Here is a 9,555-nt window from a genome sequence, read left to right as displayed (position 1 = left end):
GTGAGGCCAGCAGCAAGCAGCAGGCTGACTGGGTGTGGTGAGGAATCTGGAGGGAGAAGCACGTCTGCGTGACCGGGTAAGGTCAAGTCCACGGGGAACACAGATCCGCATTCTGTGGTCCCCGGTCAGTGGCAGTGGTCAGTCAAGAAGGGCCAACTCTCAGGGGTCAGGGAAGCCTTGACTCAGGTTTTGTCAGACCCGGGAGGACGAAGGCGGAGGCGGGAGGAGCATTCCAGAAGGGGGCCCAGCCTGAGTCAGCAAAGGGACAGGTTTCAGGATTGCTCTCTCCACCCCCAAGAGGCCTGGCCTTGCCGCCCCCTCCTCCTTGAGCCCCTGCGGCTCCCTGGCAGCCACGCTGCGCCAGCACGCCAGCACGCCGGGGGTTAACGTCTGTCTGGTGCACTGGCGGGGCAGCAGCAGCTTTGGCGGCCTAGCCAGTAACCCAGAAGCTGAAATGTGAGAAGTAGGAGGAGAGGGGCCCCGCGCAGCAGCAGTAGCAGCGTGGCTGCAGCTGGCTGCGATGGCAGGAGGAGAGGGTTTCCCTGGCAGGAGCCTGCTCTGCCCTGGCGGCCAGCGGCGCCCTCCCACCCACGGCCCACAGCTCACGGCCCCTCCACATGGCTGCCCGCCTGCCTCGGGCCATGGGCCAGGGCAGTGCACGCTCATGGCCAGGGTCCGCATCCTTCAGGCCTCACTGCGGATCTGGAGAAGGGCCGAGGCCGTGCCCTGGTGACCAGCCGAGGGCAGAGGGCCAAAGGGGCCAACCTCAGAGGCCTGGGCAGGGCAGATGAGCCGTGGATTTCCGTCCTGGACGTTTCACAGGCAGATGAGCCGTGGGAGGCAAGGACACAGGGCCCCGCCGCCTCCTAGGCCTGTGCCAGGCGGCCCTGGCAGTGAAGACCAACCAGAGGTGGTGACCCCCCCAATGTGTGCAGGTGCTGGTGCTGGACTTGGATGAACCCCTACATCTCAGCCCCTTCCCTCATGTCCTGGTCTTAGCAGGCATTAGGATCACAACCGCTTCAGGTGAGCAGACCGAGGCCGAGTACAGACGTGTCCAGGGCCACGCGCCACAGCCAGCTTGATCCCAGCTGCTCTGCCGGGCACCTCGTGCTCACCCGCCGCCCTGCGCTTGGGGCAGGTGGGAGCAGCAGAGTCGCCAGCAAACCAGCACAGGCTGTGTGAGGCGAGGGACCGGGCAGCCTGGGGCCCTGGGATGGCGGTTGCGGGGGAGCGAAAGGCTTGCAATGCTTGGGACCTGCCCGTCCCCCCCACCGGGTGGTGCAGGCTGAGAACAGTCTCCGGAGGAAGAGGGAGCACCTGGTCCCCCTGGGCACAATTCTGAGGAGGTAGGGACCTCCGGAAACCCCAGGGTCACCGCCAACCAGGGACCAGTGCTGGCCTGGACAGGCCATGGAGCACAGCTGGGCCCAGCGTTGGCATGGCCCCCGGGCACCTGTGCCTCGCTGGGCGGGGCTCTGCTACAGGCGAGGGGAGCGCCTTCAGAGGTGTCCTGGGGGCCTGCGGGCCAGGAGCCGGAGATCCCAGCCCTCCCAGCATGAGCCCTTGACTGACTTCTCCAGGGGGCTGTGAGGACAGAACGAGGCCGTTGCCGAAAAGCACTGAGATTGCAAACTGACGTCCACACAAAGCCAAGCAGCCAAGTGGAGGGAATACGACTCGGCTGTGGAAAAGGACGAAGGCCTGACACCTGGTACGGCGCGGAGGAATCTTGAAACCAGGCTGCCCAGGGAAAGCCGCCGGCGCAGGAGACGACCGGGCCTGTGAAACGTCCAGGACGGAAATCCAGAGAGACAGAGCAGACTGCCCGGCTCGGGTGGATGGCAGGGAGGTCGGGAGCGACCGCTAGTGGGTTCAGGGTCTCTTCTTCGATTGTGTTTTGAACGGATTTTTGTCTGTAGTTTTAAGGTCACAGGATCATTGAGCAGAAGGTACAGAGATTTCCCCGAGGCGCCCAGCACCCCCAGGGACCGCCTTCCCCACGTCTTGCCTCCCCCCACAGGGATACATTTGTGCCAATGGAGGACCCCCCGGGTTTCTGGGGTTGGGGGTTATGGAAAGTTCTGGAATTAGATGGCGGCAGCAGATGTCCCGTTCGGTGAAGAAAGAACCCCACTGAGCGAGTCACTCTCGAGGCTAGGGGTTAGGGCCTGTGAATGAGATCGCGAGTCCGGGCACCACCTGGTGAGCGCCCGGAAGGCGCTCCGGTGACCCGTCCCTTGCCTCCAGAGGCCGTGGTGTGATGGAGGCCAGAGAACACTAGGAAGCGTTTGGCCCCAGACGTGAGCCAGGCGTCATGGTCCCGGCAGCTGGGACGAGTGTCCTGAGAGCCACACACGGCCCACAGCATGCAGGGGGGTCAGGGCCCGAGACCAGCTCGCTGCTGGCCCAGGCAGCTTCTGAATAAGGCCCACAGGGAGGCCCCGAGCTCAGCCTTCTAGGGAACCACCCAGGAGAGGGGGCCACCAGGCAGAGAGGGGCGTTTGTGCTGAGGACTGCGGGGCCTGGGTGGCTTCATGGGACCAGCAGGTCCTGGAGCTGCGCAGCTCGAAGGTGGGACAACCAGAGGGCTGGTGGGAGTGGAGGGGCTGAGCCCAGAGGCCACCCGCCCCCAGGGCCTCTGCTTGCTGGGGAGGGGCCACCCCCACTCCTGGGCAGATCTGGGAGGCACCCGACTTTGGTTCATAAACAGCTGCCCAGGGCTATAGTAAGCCTGCCCTCGCCTGGCCCGAAGCTCTGGGTTTCTCCCAAGGGTCCTAGTGATTGGACCGCGAAGGGACCGAGTCCTCCCACCCGCCCTCCAGGTTCCAAGAGCGAACATGCAAGATGGGCAAGCCTGGTTCGGGCTCCCCACCAGCGCCAGGTCAGCAGACACACCTGCAGTGGCACATGGCAGGAACAGAGGCCGCCGCTCTGGGGAGCCCTGCCCCCTCTGCCACCCCCGGGGCACAGGGAGGGCCGGCCTGAGCCCGCAGGCTGCAGTTGAGCCCACCCCACGTGCCTCTCCCTCCACCCCTCCCCTGTCCCTCCTGCCTCCACCCTCCGTCTCCCTCGCGGTCTCTACACCTGCGGGAAAGCCGGACAGTACAAACCACCCAGAGAAGAGAAAGGAGCTGGCCACACGGGAGAGCATGTGTGCTCCGGCTCGCGCATCACACATGTGCACGTACACGCACGCACACGCGTGTCCTCTGAGCCCACAAGGCAGCTCATACTGAACCCAGACACAGGGAAGAGAGAGGGAACCAGACGAATCACCACCACGCCGCCTCCGGGCCGCAGGTGCCGGGGATCGCGAGCACTGTCTCATCAGCCCTTCCGAGAATCCGGGGGATTCCACAGATGAAGGAAACCAGCTTAAGGAACTTCGCCAGGAGACCCGGTAGGTTAGAGCCCTGGAGTCCCGCTCAGCACCTGGCACAAGCCCCAGAAGCCAGTCCTGAGGCAGCTTAGCAGAGTGGGGGTGCCTGCTGCTTGGCAATTTGGGGCGCCCCACTCCCACTTTTTCTGGTACTGTAGGGGTGTCAGCTCTGGGCTGGGGTGAGCTGAGCCCCCGACCCAGCCCTGTCAGCAGCAGGGCATTCCAGAGCCCCATGGGCTGGGACCCATCTCAGTGTCCAGTCTTGCTGGACGCCCTGTTGGGGGGAGTCACAGTCTTGGGGAGCGCAGGCCTGAGAATAAAGTGAGCAGCACAGGGGACCTGGGTGAGGAGGCGCAAGTGCCAAGCCGGACCAGGCAGGCTTGAGGCCTCCGTGGCTCCAGGGGTTGTTAAATAACAGGTCTGGGAGCGCAGGCCCCGGCAGAGCTCCCACTGTTCTCCTGCCCAGCTGTCCCCTTAGAGGTGCTGGGAGCTTAGGGTCCTCCAGGAGGCTGGGGTGGGGCAGCGCCCCTCCCAGAATCCTGCGGATGGAGTGGGGGAGGTGTTGGACCCTCTCAGCCTCCTCCTACAGCAGCTCCTTGGCTCCATTTGACCTTCAAAGTTGGCATCTGTTTGCAGGAATCTGTCTCTCCCCCTGGAATTCAGCCTCCAGATGTGGGATCCAAGGCAGAGCGGTGGCTGCACATGGCTCCCTCCAGTGAATCAGCCACATTCCAAAGGTGCAAACACAGACGCCACGCCCTCAGCAGCCCAGCCGGGGGCTGCGGACTTCCTCCCCAGCCCCGGGGCCCCCACCCACCTCTCCCCCCTCTGTTTCTTCCCAGCAAGACCAGGTTTTCATTTCCAAAGCCTTTCTCCTGGATCTGAACAGCGAAACAGCCACCAGGCCGCGAGCACCAAGCGCCTGCTCACTGCCCCCGCGGGAGCTCTGACCCCAGCCCCCTCTGTCATCACTGCACATGGGCTCATTCATTCAGCAGGTATTGACTGAGCACCTACTATGGGGTGACCAGACACGGGAACTCAGCCCAGCAAGAGGCCACAAGATCAAAATCTGGCCCATAGCAGAAAGCAGCTGCAAGTGTGCGAGAAGCAGTAAATTAAGAAGGGGAGGGCGGGTGATAGGGGGCTGGACTGGGGCCTCACTCGGGGGAGAAGTGGGCAGGAGACTCGGGATGAACGGGAACCCCCTCCATGGAGCGGCCTTTCCCCTCAGCCAGGCCCGGGTCTTCTCCCTCCTGCCAGCTGCCAGCACTGTAGCCGCGAAGTCCAGCTATTTTCCCAATAAGAGATTTACTGGGATAGAATCCACCTACTATACAGCTCACCACTTCAAAGTGTACCGTTCAGAGGTGTCAGTGTTTTCATGTGGCGGTACAACCATCACCACGGTCCATTTTAATATATTTCCATCACTCGGAAAAGAAACTCCCCCAATGCCTTCCCCAGCCCTGGCAGCCGCTGTTAGGCTGTCTCTCGATGGTCTGGCTGATGCTGGACATTGCATGCAAGTGGAACCACATGCCATTTGACCTTTCGAGTCTGACTGCTCTTGCTCAGTATCACGTTTTCATAGTTCACTGAGGTTGTAGTGCGTGTCAGTGCTTTGCTCCCTTTTTATGGCTGAGTAATATTCCACCCTATAGACAGATGGCAACTGTCTACCCACTTATCTGTGTTGTCTCCACCTTTGGGCTGTTATGAACCATGCTGCTCAGACATCACGTCCAAGTTCATGTGTGGACACATGTTCTTACTGCTCCTGGGTAAGTACTAGGAGTGGAATTGCTGGTCACAGGGTCACTCTGTTCAGCCTTCTGAGGAGCTGCCAACAGTGTGAGGGTTCTCCGAGTCTTCCCGGTACTTCTTATTGTCCCTGTTTTGTTCCAGCCGTCCAGGAGGGTGTGAGGTGATATTGCACGTGGTTTTGGTGTGAAGTTCTCTAATAAAACACACCCATTTTAGGGCCGCACACCTCAGTGACGGTAGTGGCGAGGAGGTTACATGTAGCCAGAATAACCCTGGGATCCTCTGGGTCCAACAACCACGACCCAGCACCGCTCTGGAGGACTCATCCGGACATGACCAGGTTGCCCTCTGGGCGGGGCAACTGTGGGTGATGGGGAATGACTGGGTGGATCCAGGCAGGTGGGTGCTGCTAGGGGGCCTGGCACAACCCCAGGATGACACAGATGGCTCCTTCATCATCGGCTGGTGGGTGGGTCTGACGGCACCCCACTCCTTCTGGACCCTCATGGTCCCCTGGGCATCCCAGTGCCCTCAAACCCTACAGGATCTTCTGTGACTACTTTCTCCTTCATAAAGGTCAACACCACAACCCAGGCTGGTTCAGGCTACTGCAGAGGCCAGAAGTGAGTACAGCGGGGAACATTGGGGTGGGGGGTGTCTCTGCCTCCGGGGCAGAGAGCAGGAAGAAGGGCCTGGATCATATTCCCAGGCATCTCTGTGCCTCCCCCTGCCCCACCAAAGGAAGGTCCCAGGGCAGAGCTTTGTCTGTGTTCACCCCTGGGGCCTGAGGTAGTCAGCAGGCCTTGGCATTTGCTGGATGAACAGCTGGTGAAGACAGACTGGGTGGGGGAGGGTAGTGGTTAGCGCACGGGCTTTGAAGTGCAAGAGTCTGAACCCATGCTCAGCCCCTCAGGGCCAGTCACTTGGCTTCTCCAGCTCCCCTCTCCTCACCCAGGAAGCCAGCCTGAGGAGGCTCCCCACCAAGTGCCTCTGATGACTAAGTCCCAGGAAGCAGATGGAGCACTATCATGGGCCAGGGACCAGCACCCCTGAGGACCGGGTGGGGGGAGCTGGGAGGAGGAGATGGCACGAGTCTCATCAGGGGAAGAATAAAAAAGTGGGATGTGTCCTGCAGGGAAGCTAACCCCACCCTGGGGAGAGGCATGTCCAAGCAGGGGGGACACAAAACTATGCCCAAAAAGGTAGCCCTGGTGCACCGAGGCTGGAGATTAATGTTAGGGAACACTCCTGAGTATGGATGGGGGTTCCCCTCACTGTATCTTCAGCTGAGGAAACAACAAAGGAGTCCAAAGGCAGACCTAAGGGGACAGTTGGATTTAGGGGGCATAGTCCCCAGAGGGCTTTAGGGGGTAAGTAGGGCTGTGGGAGTGTAACAGGGTGGTCCTCAGGAAAGGGGGAGGGGTTCCAGGTTTCCTGCCCCACCAAGGGAGGGTGGAGCTGAGCAGGGAGAGAAGAGGCTGCAGAAGGGACAGAGGAAGGCAGGCAGCAGGATGGAGATCCAGGAGCCCCGGAGGAGGCGCATGGAGCCGGGAGACACGTGAAGAGACTGCGCTTGCCTTTTGGTCGTGGACTGGGTGACACAGATGTGGGTGAGACCCGTGGGGAGGAGACAATCGCGGTTTTTGACTTGATTTTGATTTTGCTCTTTTCCTCCCAGACTTGTCTGGTTGTTTCTGATCCTTTCCTGTGGGTCCCCACTGGAAGCTGCTTTAGACTGTGGCAGGCTTTGGGGCCTTGCTCTGGGCCAATCCTGCTTGGGTGGACTTTTACCCACGAGGGGACGGGTCACTTTGGTGCTTGATTTAGAAACTATACTCTTTGCCTTTCCTGTGTTGTTTCCTAATTGTATTAAAGTTCCTTTTCATTAAGCCTCATATGTTTTATGTTGATGTGGAGGATGGCAGAACCTCTTTAGAGCAGGCAGGTTTGTGGGGTCTGGGGTGCCCCTCTCACTGCCCTGCAACAGAAGCAGCAGCTGAGGGGCTAGAATGGGCAGCCAAGGATGAGGCACAGCTCAGAGGTCAGTGGGTGATGTGGGCAGCAGCTCTGGGGTCCAAGGAGGAAGGGTGGAGAAAGGCCTGTCAAGGAGACTCTTTGGGGGTGTTAGGGAAAAGAAAAAAAAGGAGACTCAACTACTTTAAACAGGGGAGACACCCAGCTGATGACAGCACCCTAACAAGGACTGGACTGCATCTAGACTCAGGGTCCAATCTGCTAGAAGGCTCCTGGCAACGTGGCTGGCAGGACCAGGAGAGTGGGGTTCAAGGCTTAGCCAGAGGCCCACAGCCCACAGGAATCACCGGGCTTGGGAGCCTATGGAAAATGTAGCCCTCAGGCCTGCCCCAACTTCCTGGCTCAGCAGGAGTTTGAGACCCCCTGGGACCCTAAGACTCTGAATGTGGCCAGAGAATCTGGGGGTTGGAGGGCAGCTCAACAGCCACACTCAGAGCGGCCTCAGGGGTAAGAGAGGGGCCCAGCTGTCACCTGGGTCTGCATTCTGTCCACAGGAGTCTCAGCTACCTCAGTACTCTCTCCACTGGAGCACTCCCACAATCATGGGGGGAGGGCACGGGGTGGGGGGCGGCTGTGGCTCCAGCAGCCATTCCAGTTCATGGTCAGGGTGTGCAGAGGGGGCCGGGGCTGAGTAGATCCTTTCATCCCTGGGTTGGGCTCCAAGACCAAAGCCCCAGACCCCTGGAGGAAAAGCCCCTAGCTGGCTGACCCCCCAAGGTGCATCTGGCCCCACCCACAGCAGCCCCACCCAGAGAAGGCACCCATGACTCAGCCAGACATCAGTGCCAAGGACGGGCTGCGAATAAAGAGCAGGAAGTGTCTCCATCGCTCTGCTGTCCCGCCTCCACCAGCCTGTGTGCGGGGTCATGCAGAGAACTCCCTCTGACCGGAGTGGCCAGCAGGGGAAGCCGGCTGCGCTGGGGCCACCCGCCCTGAGAGTGGGACTGAGCCCATCAGCTGGGCTCGGGTTGTGTCTCAGCTACTTTCCAGCTGTGCATCCCGGGAACCACTCAGCCTCTCTGAACCCCCACCCCCCTCCTCTGCAGCACCAGCCTGAAGGTCCCAAGGACCTGCAACACCAGGACCTCACCTGGCTGGGGGCCTGGGGGCGGGCTCACACACCCCTAACCCTGTCAAGCTTTTCAACACCACAGCCCAAAGGCTGGAGAAGGGCAAGTGCAGAAGAGTCGCCAGCCCTGCCCCGAGTGGGAACCCACAGGCCGTGGGGCAGCAGGCACAGGGCCGTCTTCACACAGCAAGGCGCCTGGCCTGCCCCCCCTTCTCCCCCAGAGCCCGAAGCAGCCCTCAGGCCCCCTCCGCGGGTGGGGCAGCGGGCAGAGCCTGCGCTGACTGGGGTGGGCTTCCCGGGTGTGCTGTGAACTCTCTGGGCGCTCAGGGGCATTTGGGGGATTCTGCTGGTTCTGCGTCAGCGGCGGCGGGGCACACGCAGCCCCCAATCAACGTCGCCTTTGTTAGGCCCAGGCGCACTCCTCGGTCTCACCCGGGTCCTGCCCACTCCCCGAGGCAGCCTCCTCCCGCCTCCTGCCCTTCCCTCCCCGAAGCCACTTGTACCTGCTCCAGCGCCTGGAGGGGTGACAAGTGTTTCCCAGACAACAAAAGCCTCTCTCCGGAGAGCGGATGTCAGCCTACACCCTCCTTCTGGGCAGATTTCAGGGCCCCAGGAGCCGGGCGGGCTCGAGGGCAGGCGGCTGGGGGCAGCCGGTCCGCAGAGAGGGGCCTGGCTGCTCAGCCGTCGCCTGAGGCCGGAGGCCCCGTCTGGGTCGCGCACCCACCCCGGTCTCGGGGTGTGCTTCGGACAACGACGCCATGTCCTTGGGCTCGGGCTGTGTGACCTTGGGCGGGTTACTGGGCCTCCCTGGGGCTGCGCGGGGCCTGCCCGGCCGGGGTCCCTGAGGACGAAGGAGGCTGCGCTCCGCCGGGCACCTGCCGACGACGGGGCCACCGCGGTCACTGTCCGTCCTCCTCGCCCCCCAACGCTCCCGCCACGCCGGCCTCAACCTCCCGGGGCTCCTCAGAGCCCGAGGGCCGGCTGCGGCGCCCGCGGGTGCCCGGGTCCCCAGCAGCGGCCCAGCGGGGCCCCTTCCCGCCGCGTGCCCCACGCTGACCCGCGGGGCGACTCCCCCGGCCCGCGGGCAGGGCCTGGCCGCACCCCCGGCGCCCGCGGGGTCCCGCTCAGGCTCCCGGCTGCGCTCGCGGGGGGCCTGGCCGGGGTCGGGCTGGAGGAGCCGCCCCGCGGCCGCGGGGCCCGGGCGGCGGCGGGGCTCGGCGGGGGGCGGCGCCGGGGACAAAGGGCGGCCCTACCTGCGCGGGGGGCGCGGGCACCACCCCCAGGGCGGCTCCGCGCGCGCCCG

The 9,555-nt window shown here is 62.7% G+C and overlaps 1 long non-coding RNA gene across 1 annotated transcript; it reads left to right on the top strand.

The window, feature by feature from the left end:
* Positions 1-609: 609 nt before the first annotated feature.
* LOC129145536 (uncharacterized) lies at positions 610-4,143 on the top strand. Its single transcript, XR_008551276.1, has 3 exons — positions 610-1,026; positions 1,584-3,403; positions 4,019-4,143. It is a non-coding gene; the product is annotated as an uncharacterized LOC129145536 (long non-coding RNA).
* The last annotated feature ends 5,412 nt before the right edge of the window (positions 4,144-9,555 follow it).

Source organism: Talpa occidentalis, unplaced genomic scaffold (assembly GCF_014898055.3).
Source record: "Talpa occidentalis isolate TD23 unplaced genomic scaffold, MPIMG_talOcc4v2.1 talOcc4.12, whole genome shotgun sequence".
NCBI lineage: Eukaryota > Metazoa > Chordata > Mammalia > Eulipotyphla > Talpidae > Talpa > Talpa occidentalis.
This window is presented reverse-complemented; position numbering and strand designations above follow the sequence as displayed.